Below are 15,214 nucleotides of genomic sequence, written 5' to 3' on the forward strand. Positions count from 1 at the left end.
CCAGACAACCAGGGAGTGAAGCCCGGCTGGGTCTTTTGCCAAACCAGGGAGTGAGACTGGACATTTCCCTGACTATTTCGAGTCGGACCCTTTGGAGGGGTCAGCTGGATGCCCAGGGACAGTCACCAGATTGGCCGAGAGGGTGGCCACCTCCCAAAAAGGTCAAACCTGAACACACACTCTGGCTCACACCTGCACACCTCACCTTCCTTTTTGGGGAAAGTGTCATTGGTTCCTACAGTATCCACCCCGTCCTGGAGTACTGCCATGTCATTTGGACCTAGAGACCCAGGCCTCCACCCTGCCCCCTTCTTCACCTTGGAATACGACGTGAGTGGTGTTTCCTGTGGTAAAAGACTTAGGCGGTTCAGGAGCCTGCCGGTATACACGTTCCAATGTACATACGTGTCCCCAGGACCCCGGCCGTGGCCCCCACGGCGCTGGGCAGAGCGGATGAGACACCTTCCACTGCTGTGCCCCAGCTACCTGTGGCCAAGGGCTCCTGGAGACCCCCCCTAACCTCCCCAATACTAAGAAGCTAAAGTATTTTAATATTTTTTTTTCTGGTGCCAGAGTTTATACCCTGGGTGCTGGGGTCGCACTGTGTTTTATATATATATATATGTGTGAGTGTGTATATCTGCATATATACACTTACATATATAACGTGTATATATATATATTATATTTTTTTGGTTGGGTTTGTTTTTAATTCAGTTGTACAAATGGTGGCAGCTCTGGAGCGGGAGGTGGAAAGGCGGGGAGGTATCTCTCTGTGTGTCTCTGGAGGCCGTGTGGAGCGGCCCTCTGGAGACCTCCGTCCCTCTCCCAAGTGCCGTGGCTGTCCTGGGGCTGCCCCCGGTGAACAGAGGCGATGAGGCGCACAGGGCAGACTACTTTCTCCAGGAAATGAGGCTTCATGAAGCCCAGGGACCCTGGGGCAATTTTGGCCAAAGGAAACAGCCAGGCTGGGGTAGGACCGCGGGCCCACAGCTGGCCTGTCCCCCTCCCCTCACATGGTGCTAGGTTGGGAGCTGCCCGGGCACTGGGAGGCCTACCGAGACCCATACGACTGCTCCAGGCTGCCCTGTAGACAGCAGGGTCTCGGGGCTATTTTCTGGTTGGGGTGTGCTCCTTCCCTCTTTTTAACAATGTGAAGTAGTAAGGCTGGGGTGTCTCTCCCCAGCCCCCTCCCATTGCCAGTTCAGGTTCGAACTGACACCCAGGGAATCCTGTCTGGAGAACCTTGTCTTGTTCAGAAGCTCTAGCATCTTGGGGCTGGAAGGGTCCTCTGACAGGTTTGGAAACAGGTCCAGAAAGAGGAGGTGGCTGCCTGGGCTGCCATCATGGAGCTGGTTGGGAGCAGGCCAAGAATTGAACCTGAGACTTCCAAGTCTGAGTCCAGTGCTCTTCTTCCAATGCCACACTGCCTCTGAGCCCGTCTTTGGGACCCCACCTGTGCCAGGTTCCTGCCCCTCCCTCGTTCACACCCTTGGTCATTCCAGGATATGGGGACAAACCACTCCTTGCTAGCCAGGGTGCCTTCGAGCCTTCTCAGCTCCAGATCTGCATTTACATCCCTGTCTTGCTCTTCTGCCTCAAAGGTCCTTTCCAAACTGCAGGGCCTGGATCTGTCTTAGTTCTGAACCAATTCCCTTTTCCCACATTCTCCGCTGGGATGGAGAGGAAAGTTGGATGCTCAACGGGATCGGCTTCCTATGGTCTCACCGTCTGTGGGAGAAGGGGTCTTGTATGTAGCGCCTCCCAGCAGGGCTGTGAAGCCTAGGAACCCCGGGCGAGGTCAGCCCACAAGGAATGGGGCTCCCAGTGTCTGGGAGGGGGGTGCATGCCTCCTTGCACACTCGTGAAGACCTGCCTGCACTATGGAAACTGACTCCTGAGTGGGCAACCCCTGGTGCAGATACCAGGCCTCTGCCCACCTGTCAGCGAGGTGCCGGGCTGTGTGACCCATGAGGGCCCAGCACTCCTTGTTCTGAATTCTGCACTCTGGGCTGGATGCCTGGTGCAGGCAGCTCTCTGCCTCTGGCCCAAGGAAGGAGCAGGCAAGTTTTAAACCCTGGGGAAACAGAAGATACTGGGGACTTTTGTCCAGGCCTATCTGGGGGGCTGGGACTTCACCTGCCACACATCCTTAATGTGTCCTTAACGGCTTCTTCACCCCTTCCCACTACCCAGTCTCTGTTGGTCACCCACTGTTTGGACCTGCAGGTATTGGGAGGAAGAGAGATGCCCCCTTTGGGGCTCTCCGTGGTTGAGCACACAGGTGCCCTTCACAGGAGAAAACCAGGGGTCAGTGGGTGTGGCAGCGTCTTCAGAGGTCACCAATGCACTATAAGCGGTTGGCCAAAAACTTTTTATATATATATATATATATATTTATATATATGTACACAAACACAGGTACATATATCTTATCAGACTTGATTCTAAAATGTGCCAGCCCGTGTCTCCTGAGAGTTAAGGAGTTTTCTCCTACATAGTGGCCAAATGTCACACCCAAGTCGTTAATATCTACTATTCCATCTGTATTCAGATTTCGCACCCTCCAAATAACTCATAGCCTGGTTTTGGAATCAGGATCCAGTCAAGGTGCACAGGCTGCATTTTGTAACTCTTTTTAAAAATCTCCTTGGATGCTGAAGATTCCTCTTCTGCTCACTTTGATTTTTAAAAAATAAATCAGCATTACTATTTATATTGAGTAAAAACAATGTACACCAGAACGCAAGAACTGTTTGCCAGTTGTGCTGAGATGGAGTCTGCTCAGTTTCCTCGTGGTGTGAGAGGGAGCTAGCGGGCCGCCTGCTGGAGACCTCGCCCTCCGGGTTGTGTCTGTCCTCGCTGTGTCATAGAACACGGCCCTTTGTCACGGGGAATTGAGGCTATGTGGGTTTTTTACCTTTTGTGCTGACTCGACAACTGCAGTGCAGCCTGAGACTCCTCCACTGTCATGGATACCAAGTGCCAAGCCAGGGAGGGGTGGGGCCCGAGCCCAGGAGCTTGGGGAGGGGGGAGGCCAGGAGGCAGCGCAGCTGGGAGGAAGGGGCTCAAGAGGAGGAGGTGGGCCTGAGGCTGCCCCAGCTGTGCGGGGCTGTGGGGTGAGGGGACCGCTTAGAAGACCCTGCTGCCCCTCATGCCTGGCCGTGGAATGCAGGCCGCTCTGTGGGCGGTTTCCCTTCCGAAGGCCCAGGGGCTGTGTTTTTGGGAGCAGAGCTAGGCCCCTGGGATGCCTCCCCATGGAAGGGCCTCTTTGGGGAGCTGACTCCCCCACTGTGATGTGAGAAGAGCACTGGGCTGGCGGTCACAGCCCTGAGGTTTCTTACCATGGGGTACATTTGGATCTGCGGGACAGGTATCCCCCTGGGCTCAATTTCCCGTTTAGGGAAGGAGCAGCTGGGGCTGCAGCAGGGTTTTAAACAAAGTTAGAGAAGGAAGGAAGCTCCTCTGGTGGCAGTGAGACAGAGGGCCAGACAGCCCCTGGCCCTGAGGCGGGCCCAGATTGCCGTGGCCTTGCCCTCGCCAGCTCGGGTGGCGGGAGACTGCTCAGCTCCCAGCAGGGAGGGCATGTGCTTTGCAGGACGGTCAGCGTCAAGGGCCTGGGGAGACCCTGGCTGTGTTTTCTCCCAATACCTTCATCACACCCTCTCTCCTTTCTTTCTCTGACCTTAAGGACGAGGGGGGAGAGGGCTTTCTATGATTGCTAGCTTCTGTTATCACAAGAGGGCTCCTTTTGTAATTTGTGCATGAAATTCATGTCATTTCCTGGGGAGAGGAGAGGGCTGACCGGAGAGGGTGGGGGGCACATTAGGGGAGCAGGCAGAGGTTTCCTGCCCTTGTGGGGGTGGGGACGGGGGGAGAGAGGGTGCTACCCAGCTCACCTGATCAGGGCTCTCGAACAGCCGTTTTGGGTTGTGTCAGAAGTGGGAACCTTCCTCCAATAATGTACAATCTTGAACTAACTGCTAATAAAGTGGGGTTCTGTTTGTACGCCTTGGTCATGTCTGTCTTTCATACCTTTTTGCAAAGCCTGCAGGGGAGGATGGAGAGGGGACATCCGTGTGCACATCAGTCTGACCACCCCCTGCCCATGCACATGCACCACACCCCTGCTCCCCACACCACCCCATAAAACACACAGACACCATACACACACTACCACATACAAACCCTACTCTCATAGTACACACCACACTCACGCATACCACACACAAGCATCGTATGCACCATACATATCAACATGCACATGCACACAGTGTCTTGGTTAAGGCACAGGCCCTGTCCATGGTTTATAAGCTGAAGCTTTTCTGAATAGCAAGGACTTCACCCTTGAGAGAGCCTTATGGGGCTCAGATGGCTGGCTCAGCACCATGGGTGGCAGGGAAAGCTTGGGGTTGAGTCCTGCACAGAGGGGGAGTCGGTCTACAGCCAGTTTTGTCACAAAATGTCTAGTGACTAGTCATTTTCACATTTGTTCCTGTTTCCCTCCTCCTTGCAGGCTGTGGAGGGAGTTGGGCTCAGCAACGCCTCCTGGGAAACTTACTGAGATTCCCAGGCCACACATCTGGGGGGTCTCCGGCAGGTGTGAGGTGGCCCAGGGTCTGCCTTCTAACAACCCCTTGAACTGGCCAGGCTCCCCTCTGGCCACCTGGTTCTGATCCACAGTTCCCATGGGTTCTAATTATTTTTTTTTGTTAAGATTAATTTATTTATTCATACAAGCACTGGGTACAGTCAGAAGCGTGGGAGGGTGAGAGAATTCACGAGAGCCAGAGCGGGGAACAGAACAGACAGACTGGCGAAGTACACTGCTGAGGGGAGCAGAGGGAGGCAGGAGAGGTCTCCAGTGGCCAGGGATGGAACCAGAGCTGCAGAGGCTGTGGGCAGCTTCGCAACCCAGCGCTCAACCGCTGCGCCACTGGGGAGGCCCGGGTTCTAATTCTTGAGAGCCCTGCTGTCTGAAGAACTAAAACTTGGGGCAAAATCAGTGACACTAGTCTGCCCAGGATAGTTGGGGGCTGAATGGGAGCTTTGCAGGGAGTGGAGGCCATGGCTGCTGTAGGCAGCACAGGTGTCTGACCTGCTCTTTCCAACCCCCTGCGAAACTTTACAAAGTAAACTTTTCTGGGTGCCCCCAAACCAATCAATCAGAACCTCGAGAAGGGGGATGAAACAGGTGCTGGGGACACAGCTGGGGTCACATCCAGATACCACCCCAGTAGCATAGCACAGCACATGCAGGGACCTGGGTTTGTCAGGGGGGAGCCTGGTGGAGGGCTCCCGTGGCATCCCCAAGAATGTGGCTGGAAGCTGTGTCCAAGGGGCAGGTCCAGAAGGTATCATCCAGAAAGGATTCTTGTGCCAAATGAGTTCTGGCTAAAGCGAGGTTTGTGCATTTTACAACCCAGGAAATGTATGTTTAAAGAGGAACTTCACTGAATACCGGGCAAATGCAGAGGTGCTCTGGTTGGAGTGGGGTGAGGGTCTGGAATGTCACCAGCTCAATGCCGCCCCAACCCCACCCAATTTCGTAACCCTAAGCTTCCTTGAAACACCAAGAAAAACTGCCCGGCTCTTGGACAAGTCCTAGGAGCCCTGAACCTCAATAGGCAAGTTGAACCCTCCTCACCCCTGCAGTGAGGCATCCCCTGGGGGAGTCTGGCACCCCAGGAGCTGCCCTGTCCAGGCTCTTGCATATGGGCAGTTCCCTACAAGAAGTCCTGAATTGTGTGTGTTGTGGCAATGGTGGGGGTGGGGGCGTGTTTACTAACAGCAGTACTCTGGGCCCAGCCCGATGTCCATCCGGAAGCCACCTGCTGCAACACAGTCATGCACTTGAAAAGAGTAAGCCCAACCGCCAGGTCCTGCCAGGGAAATTTTTACAAGTCTGACCTGTACTGTGTGACCATTTGTGGAAAGAGAACATTTTTCCTGGAACTGGTTATAGCTTTTCCACCAAACAGAAGAGGGAGGCAGGGCAGGGCTTTAGTTTTGCTTGAAATCTTAGCTGATGTAGATAATGCCACAGTAAATGCTGGGGAGCATATAGTTTTTGAGTTCATGTTTTCATGTGCTTCAGATAGATACCCAAAAGTGGAATGACTGGATTATATAAACATTTTTTAATCTTAAAATTTTATGTTCTAAAAGTTTATTTTAAAAAGCTTTTATACAGCAGAAGAAAATATTAGCAGATTAAAAAAAAAATCCTACTGAATGGGAAAAGGTATTTGCACATCATACAACTGACAAGGGTTAATATCCAAGGTGTACAAAGAGTTCATCCAACTTTTCTTAAAAGATTTATTTATTTATGCATACAAGAACTGGGGTGTAGGCTAGAGGTGCGAAGAGTGAGAGGATTCACCAGAGACAAAGTGGGGAACAGAACAGGCAAATCTACTGAAATACACTGCTGAGGGGAGCAGCAGGCGAGACAGGAGAAGTCTGCTGCACCATGTGGGTCAGCAACCTGGCCGGGGATAGAGCTCATGCTGCAGTGGCTGCCGATCACTTCATAGTGCTGAGACTTAATCCCTTATGCCACCAGGGAGGCCCCATTCAACTTTTCAACAACAAAAAAAACCCAATTAAAAAAATGGGCAGAAATTCTGAATGACTATCTTTCCAAAGAGGATACACAGATGACCAACAGACATACAAAAAAAATGGTCATCATCACTTCTAATAAGGGGAATGAAAATCAAAACTGCCATGAAATGTCATCTCATACCCATGAGAATGCTTAACATCAAAAAGACTTGCAGCAACAAGCAGAGAAGGTGCAGAGAAAGGACCCATTATATTCTAGGTAGGAATGCAAATTGGTGCAGCCATTTTGGAAAGTGGTCTGAATCTTTCCAAAAAACTAAAAATAGAACTACTGCACAACATAGCAAACCCACATTTGGGTATCTATCTCAAGAACATGAAACCATCAACCCCCAAAATTATATGTTCCACAGTGTTTATTGTGGCCTTATTTACAATAGTGAGATACAGAAGCAACCTGAGTGCCCATTAAAAGAGATTAGAGAAGAAGATGTGATAATGTCCACACAGCAGGATACTATACTATTTTGCTGTGTGCAGGAAATTATAAGAACCTTACGGGGATTACTGGAAACAAAGTTAGCCAGAAAGATAAAGGCAAATGTTGGATGATTTCAGATAGGTGAAGAATATAAAGGAACAAGGGAGATGAACCAACAAAGCAAAATAAAAATAAACTAGTCGACATTAATAACCTAACTGAGAAAGTGAAAAGGGTGGGGAATTGGGGAAAGGGTGAAACGAGTAGAAGGGATAGGGGTGGGTATTTTATTGCTTTTGTTTATTTTTCAAAAAATAAAGAATACAAAACTTTCATTTTGTATTTTCATATATTTTAAAAATAGAACAGCAATGATAAAAACATTTTTGTATTCATTTGTTTCTTTAGGTACTACAATATGAATGAAGTCAGATGATGTTTGTCTTTCTCCACCTTACTTCTCTAAGCAGGATTCCCTCTAGGTCCATCTATGTTCTTACAAATGGCAGGATTACTGCTTTTTTTTTTTTTTTAATAGCCTCATAGTATTCCATTGTGTATATACCCCAACTTCCTGATCCACTCATCTGCTGATGGACCTAGGTTGTGCCCATGTTTTGGATACTGTGAATAATGCTGTGCTGTATATGAGTGCAGCTGTTTCTTTGAATTAGTGTGAAATATGTTCTTAAAACAAAAACAAATGTCATGTATCCTTTGTGGAATGAAAACATTTTTTTAATTTATTTTTGAAAAAGATTTATTTTTATTTAGGCACACAAGAACTGGGGTGTAGGCCAGAGGTGCAGGATGTGAAAGGATTCACCAGAGACAGAGTGGGGAACAGAACAGGCGGATCTACTGAAATACACTGCTGAGGGGAGCAGCAGGTGAGACAGGAGAGGTCTGCTGCGCCATGTGGATCAGCTCCCTGGCTGGGGGTCAAACTCAGGCCTCAGTGATAGCTTGATAGTACTGAGACTTTAACCCCAGTGCCATCAGGGAGGCCTGAGAAAACATTTTAATAAAAAATAACTAGAAATGGACAGAGCAGAAAGGGGCATCAGGGAGCTGGATGGTTGTGGGGATGATGCCCAGAAGACCCCTCCCCACCCAGCCCTGGCTCCCTGAGTCAGGTCCCGAGGACACCCTGGGTGTGTGTGGGTTGTGTCTTGCTTTGCTCCAGCCATCTGAGTACTTGTTCAACCCAGATGCTGTGAAGTGGAGGTGAGTCTCCTCTCCTTTCTGGCCTCAGAGCTCACCCAGCTGCTCACAGATAGCGAGCATCATTGGTGTTGGGAGAATTCAACATTGTATGCGAGCACAGTCTAACACCTGTGAAATTCCTAACAAAAACTCGGAATATGAGTCGAGAGGAAATGGCAAACTCATCCATATTGAGGGACATTTGGCAAAATAACTGCCCTGAACTCTGAAAATGTCAGGGTCATGAGAGAAAAAGGAGTGTGGAAATGGTTCAGGAGCAAAGGAGGCTAAAGCTACCTGGTGACAAAATGTGGCGTGTGACCTTTGAGGGGTCCTGGGCCTGGAAATAATTCACAGTTCCCTGTGACAGACACCACCGGGACAGCAGGCACAATGTAAATATGGACCCTACGGTAATAGTGTTTCAATGTTAAATTTCCTGATTTTTATTATTGACTTATATGTTAGAGTATCTCACTGTTTCCAAGAAATATTCGCTGAAATATTTACAGAGAAAAGGGAAGAGGTGAAACTGAATTTTCTTGCAGGCTCTTTCTCTGGGACAGACGTCCCGGGTGTAGTTCAGAACATGTCCACGAGGGCGCACTGTCCTCTCAGCCTCGCCCTGAGAGTCTGCAAAGCGCCCTCATAGAAGACTGGGCTGGTGAAGTAACCATATAAATGACAGTGTCAATAAATTAAATAATATGAATAATAAAAAAGCATTTTAATCCGTGTGAGGCAGGACATGGGCTTGTCAAGTACTATCTCTTCATCTTTGCAACAACTCTCTGATGGCGGTATCATCATTCCCATCTTAAAGAAGAATCAGAGACTCAGAGAAGTTGAGTAACTGCCAAAACCCTGTAGTCTGGGGGCCCGTGGTCTGTGGAACAGCACAGCCTGGAGCCCTGATTCCAGGACCTGAGCCTGGGGGTTGCCCAGGTTTTGGGAGCTGAGATGTGTAAAGTTCACAAGGCAGAGTAGAGGGCCTCAGTGAGACTGCCTCCCTGGGCTGGGGAACGGGTAGTCCTGGGGGAATCTCTAAAGAAACTTAAAAATATACCTGTGAACCTAAAACAACACGACAGGGCATATAGTGCCCTGTCATTCTCCAACCCCCACCCTTGTTCCACGGTACTCTTCTTCAGAGGAAGCCAACACTACCTAGTTCTTTGGATCTTTCCAGAAATCATTTTACATTTGACACACTCTACTGGCTTGCAGTCCTGTTGCAATCCTGCCCTTTGCTTTTTCATAGGAGCCTCTGGGCTTGGGTGGAGAGTTGATTGCTGTTTTGCGTGGTGGCAAAGGAAGGGTCCCCCTGCCAGAGGTCCCTGGAGAGACTCTGCTCTGCCACACCTTTCAGGGATGGAGAAGCTGAAGCTTGAGTTCCCCAACCTTAGCCCCATTCTGGGGTGCTCTTCATGGGAAGGGATGAGGCATTATGGCAGAGTTGTGAATATATGCACAGATGGGCAGACCTGGTTCCAAATGCCTAGGCTCATGTGTCTGTGTGACCTTGGGCAAATAACTCGTGTGTCTTAGCTTCAGTCTCCTCATTTGTGAAATGGCAATTGTAGCAGTTGATAGGAGTCAGGGCTTTGTAAGCAGCAAGGATATGGGGACTGGAAAGTCCTAGGTACCGTGGGTGCTCAGGAAAATTTGACCTAGTTTGTTGCATCAGACTCAAACCCAAGTCTGACCATGGGGATGGCACTGCCACCCTCGGCCTGAGGCTGAGAGGCCAAGAGGTGCACCCAAAGTGGAAACTCATCACATTGATTGATCTTCCTGGGGCCCTTGAAATAGAAGTGGCCAGGTAATCTGGGATACCAAGAATGACCCCTCAACATGGAGGACAATACCCGCTTCACAGAAAGCAAAGCAATCACCAGCCTACTATGCATAACTACATGTCAACAAAGTGGCTAGCTTAGATGAAGTGGACAAATTTCAAGAAATATACAAACTACCAAAGCTGATTTGAGAAGAAATAGAAAATCTGAATAAATCAAGTCAGGAGATTGAATCAATAATTAAAAAAAAAAAAACAAAAACTCTCCTAGCAAAGAAAGCCTAGGATCAGATGACTTTGCTGGTGAATCCAGCCAAAAGGCAAGTAAACACCAATCCTTCTCAAGCTCTTTCCCCAAAAAAATCAAAGAGAAAGGAACATTTAATAACCTACTCTGTAAGCCCAACATCATCCTGATGCTGTATCTAGACAAAGACGGTACAAGAAAACTACAAACCAAATGCCTTATTAATATAGATGTAAAAATACTCAATAAAATACTAACAAGCCAAATGCAGCATCATACTAAAGGATTATATGCCATGGTCAACTGAGATTTTCCCCAAGAATGCCAGGATGGTTCAACATGTGAAAATCAAGGCACTATACCACACTGGTAGAATGAAAGGGAAAAAACACACACACACACACACACACACATGATCTTGCAATTGATGTAGAAAAAACATTTGGAAAAATCCTGCACCCTTTTATGATTAAAAACAATCAATTAGGAATGACTCAGCATGATAAAACCATATATAAAAAACATAGCTAGCATCATTCTCAATGGTGAAAAATTGAAAACTTTCCCCTAGGATCAGGAATAACACAAGGATGTCTGCTTTTGCCACTTCAATTTAAGATAAGGAACTTCAACATAGTACTAGAATTCTAGCCAGAGCAATTGGGCAAGAAAAAAGAAATAAAAGGCATCTAAAATGAAAAGAAAGAAGTAAAACTATCTCTACTTGGAGATGACAAGACCTTAGTCTCGAATACCCTAAAGTGCATGTGCATGTGTGCGTGCACGCACACACATACACACACACAGTCAGAGCTAGAAGAATCCAGCAAATACAGCAAAGTTGCAGGGTACAAAATCAACACAAAGATTGATTGTATTATTATTCTTTAGTAATGAATAATCCAAAAATCAAATTTAGAAAACAATCTTATAATATCATCAAAATGAATAAAATATTTAAGAATATATTTAATCAAAGAGGTGAAAGATTTGTACACTGAAACTACAGAACATTGTTCAAAGAAATTAAAGAAGACCTAAATAAATGGAAAAAATTCCTATGTCATTGATTATGACTGTTTTCAGTTTAATATTTCAGTTTAATATTGTTACAATGACAATTCTACTTAAAATGATATACAACTTCAATTCAGTCCCTATCAAAATCCCAACAGGATTGTTTTCTTTTTTCAGGTATGGAAAAATATGCTAATACTTACATGCAGTTTCAAAGGACCAGGAAAATGTTGTAGTATCACATTCTTGATTTCAAAATTTACTACGAAGTCAAGATATCAAAACAATAATACTGGTATTAAAGAGACATAAGGACCATGGAATACAAATGAGAGCCCAGATATGAACTGTCATAGCTGTTGTCAATTTTAGACAAGAATGCTAAGACCTTTCACAGGGGAAAGAATATATCCTTCAACATATGGGCTGCAAAGCCTGTATATCAGCATAGAAGATTAAAACTGAACCCCTACCTCACATCACATACAAAAATTAAAAAGGATTAAAGTCCTAAATTTAAAAGTGAACTACTAGAAGAAAACTTAGATGCAACGCTCCATAAACTTGAATGTTTTGGTAATGATTTCTTATTTTGTATATTTATAACATTTGAGTTTATATATATGTATTTTTTTCCTCTACCACCATCCCTTATAATTCCCTCACCTTCCCTCTTTTTTTTTTTTTAAAATCATTTCTTATTTTTTTTTTAAAGATTTATGTATTTATTTATACAAGCACTGGGTACAGTCAGAAGCGTGGGAGGGTGAGAGGATTCACCAGAGCCAGAGTGGGGAGCAGAACAGGCAGACTGATGAAGTACACTGCTGAGGGGAGCAGTGAACATGACAGGAGAGGTCTGCGCACCATGTGGGACCCTTGGCGGCAGCCGGGGATTGAACGGGCACTACAGAGGCTGCGGGCAGCTTTGCAGCCCAGGGCTCAACCGCTGCGCCACCAGGGGAGGCCCCCTCACTTTCCCTCTTAACCCCCAGAAACTTCATGATATTTATTGATGTCCTCTAGTTTTTGAAAGTATTTTACATGATCAAATTGCCCAGTATTTATTTTCTTAACACACTGACTTGCTTTACTACAATAATTCTCTCAAATTTCCTCCATTTTTGGTGAAAATGGCTGCATTTCATTCCTTCTTATACCTACATCATACTACACAATGTGAATATACCCCATCATTTTGATCCAATTGTCAATTGGCATTTAAGTTGTTTCTATGTCCTAGATATTGCAATTAATACTGTTATGAACATTGTAGATAGGGTTTTGTGTTGATAGTTTCATATTTTTCGGATCAATGCCCAAGAGTGGATTACTGTGGGATTGCTGGTTTGCTTAGCATTTCCATTTTCAGGTTCATTTTTGAAAAATATTTATTTAATTTATTTATGCAGACAAGAGCTGGGGTGTAGGCCAGAGGTGTAGGGGGTGAGAGGATTCACCAGAGACAGAGTGGGGAGCAGAACAAGAGAATCGACTGAAATACACTGCTAAGGGGAGCAGCAGGTGAGACAAGAGAGGTCTGCTGTGCCATGTGGGTCATCTCCCTGGTTGGGGATCAAACTCAAGCCTCATGCCGCAGTGGCTGCTGATAGTTTGATAGTGCTTAGACTTAACTCTTGCACTACCAGGGGCACCCCATCCATTTTTAGTTTTTGAAGGTGAATAAAGATTGCTTTCCATATGGTTGTGTCAATTTACATTCCCATCAATAGTGTAATAGGGTTCCTTTTTCTCTATATCCTTGCCAACACTTGTTTTGTGCCATTCTCACAGGCATCTCTGAGATGTTATCATGCTGTGGCTTTAATCCACAGCTCTCTTGTTGGCAGCTATGATGAATGTTTTTCATGTGACTTTTGGTCTTCTGAATATGCAATTTGATAAATTGTTCATGTCTGCTGCCCATTTGTATAATTATTTTTAATTATTTTTTGATCTGCTTTCAACAATCACCATTTAATCAATTTTTATTATTTAATTGATTTTAACTGAGGTAATATTGGAATATAATTGTTATTTTATTGTTGAATTTTATGAGGTTTTGAAATATCTTGGATATTAGTTACACTTTGTATAAATATTTCCTCCCACCACATCAGGTGTTTTTTAAATCATTTTATATGTATGGAGTCTTTTTTTTTTTCTGTATGGAAGCTTTTTATTTTTATTTTTTTAAAGATTTATTTATTTATTTATACAAGCACTGGGTACAGTCAGAAGCGTGGGAGGGTAAGAGATTCACCAGAGCCAGAGCTGGGAACATAACAGCCAGACAGACGAAATACACTGCTGAGGGGAGCAGCGGGCGGCAGGAGAGGTCTGCGTGCCATGTGGGACCCTCGCTGGTGGCCAGGGATCAAACCGACCCTGCAGAGGCTGCAGGCAGCTTTGCAGCCCAGCACTCAACCGCTGCGCCACCAAGGGAGGCACTGTATAGAAGCTTTTTAATTTGAGGCAATTGAGAAATCCAAAAATATCTTTATTGTTGACATCCTGGAATATATCACCAATGCTTTCTTCTATGTATTTTATTGTTTCAGGTCCTATATATAAATCTTTCATCCATTTGAAGTTTATTTTTGTCTATGGGGCTAACAAGTGATCCAAATTCATTCTTTTATGTGTGGCTTTCCAATTTTCCCAGCACTAATTTTTTTTAAATGAATGTAGAGTGACAGATAGTGGCAAAAATAAAACAGTAAATTAACAGTACTCAGTTTTCTCCAAGATAAATAGCTTAAATAACCAGAGTACAGTGCCAAAACCAGGACATTGACTCAGTACAGTCCAATGTCTTTTATTGGATTTCATCAATTTTTAAAAATTTTTAAAATTATTTTTAAAATTTTGTGTATTTTTTACATCATTTTTCATTTTTGTACAATTTATGCATTTTTATCTTGGTTATAGTCCTCATACAATTCCCACCCCTCCTTGTTATGATCCTACTCCCTCCTCCTCCCCGAATAGTGTGTCTCTGGTTTATAGTTGCTTATTGATTTTGATTTTCACTTTATTATAATTAGAGATTCCTCAATTATAGATATAAATCCATCTGATCCAGCAATTCCACTCCTAAGTATTTACCCAAAGGACACGGAAACATTAATTCAAAAGGGCACCTGCATCCCTATGTTTATAGCAGCACTATTTACAATAGCTAAGCTATGGAAACAATCCAAATGCCCAAAAATAGATACTGGATCAAGAAGATGTGGTGCATATACACCATGGAATATTACTCAGCAATCAAAAAAGATAAACTCATGCAATTTGCAGCAACATGGATGGAGCCGGAAAGGATCATGCTCAGCGAAATAAGCCAGAAAGAAAAAGAAAAATACCAGATGGTCTCACTCATAGCAGGAATTTGGATTTCATCAATTTTATATGCATTCATTTGTTTGAGAGTATGAGAGAGAGTGAGGGAGCATGGTATATATTTATATAATTTAACACAATTTTGTTTTCTATTAATTAAAAATATTTTTTTCACATTTAACAACTGATTTATTTATTTGTATCAAAAACAGAATTAAAAATGTTATGGTAGGTACGTGTGAAAAGTATTGCCCTTCATTGTCTAGGTAATTAAGTGAGTTTTAAAGAATTAATGAATTTTAAAAAAGGTAACAGTGGGGTATCCCCATCATGTGTACCACCATGGCCAACGCCATTTGTTAAAGAGAGACTATCCTTTCCCCATTTAATGATCATAGCTGTTTTATCATAGATTAGGTGCTGGTAAGTGTGTGGATCTATTTCTGGGCTTTCCATTCTATTCCACTGATCCATGTATCTTTTTTTTTTTTAAACTTTTTTTTTTTTAAAGATTAATTAATTAATTAATTAATTTATACAAGCACTGGGTACA

The sequence above is a fragment of the Talpa europaea genome, assembly GCF_964194135.1.
Source record: "Talpa europaea genome assembly, chromosome: 13".
Taxonomy (NCBI): Eukaryota; Metazoa; Chordata; class Mammalia; order Eulipotyphla; family Talpidae; genus Talpa; species Talpa europaea.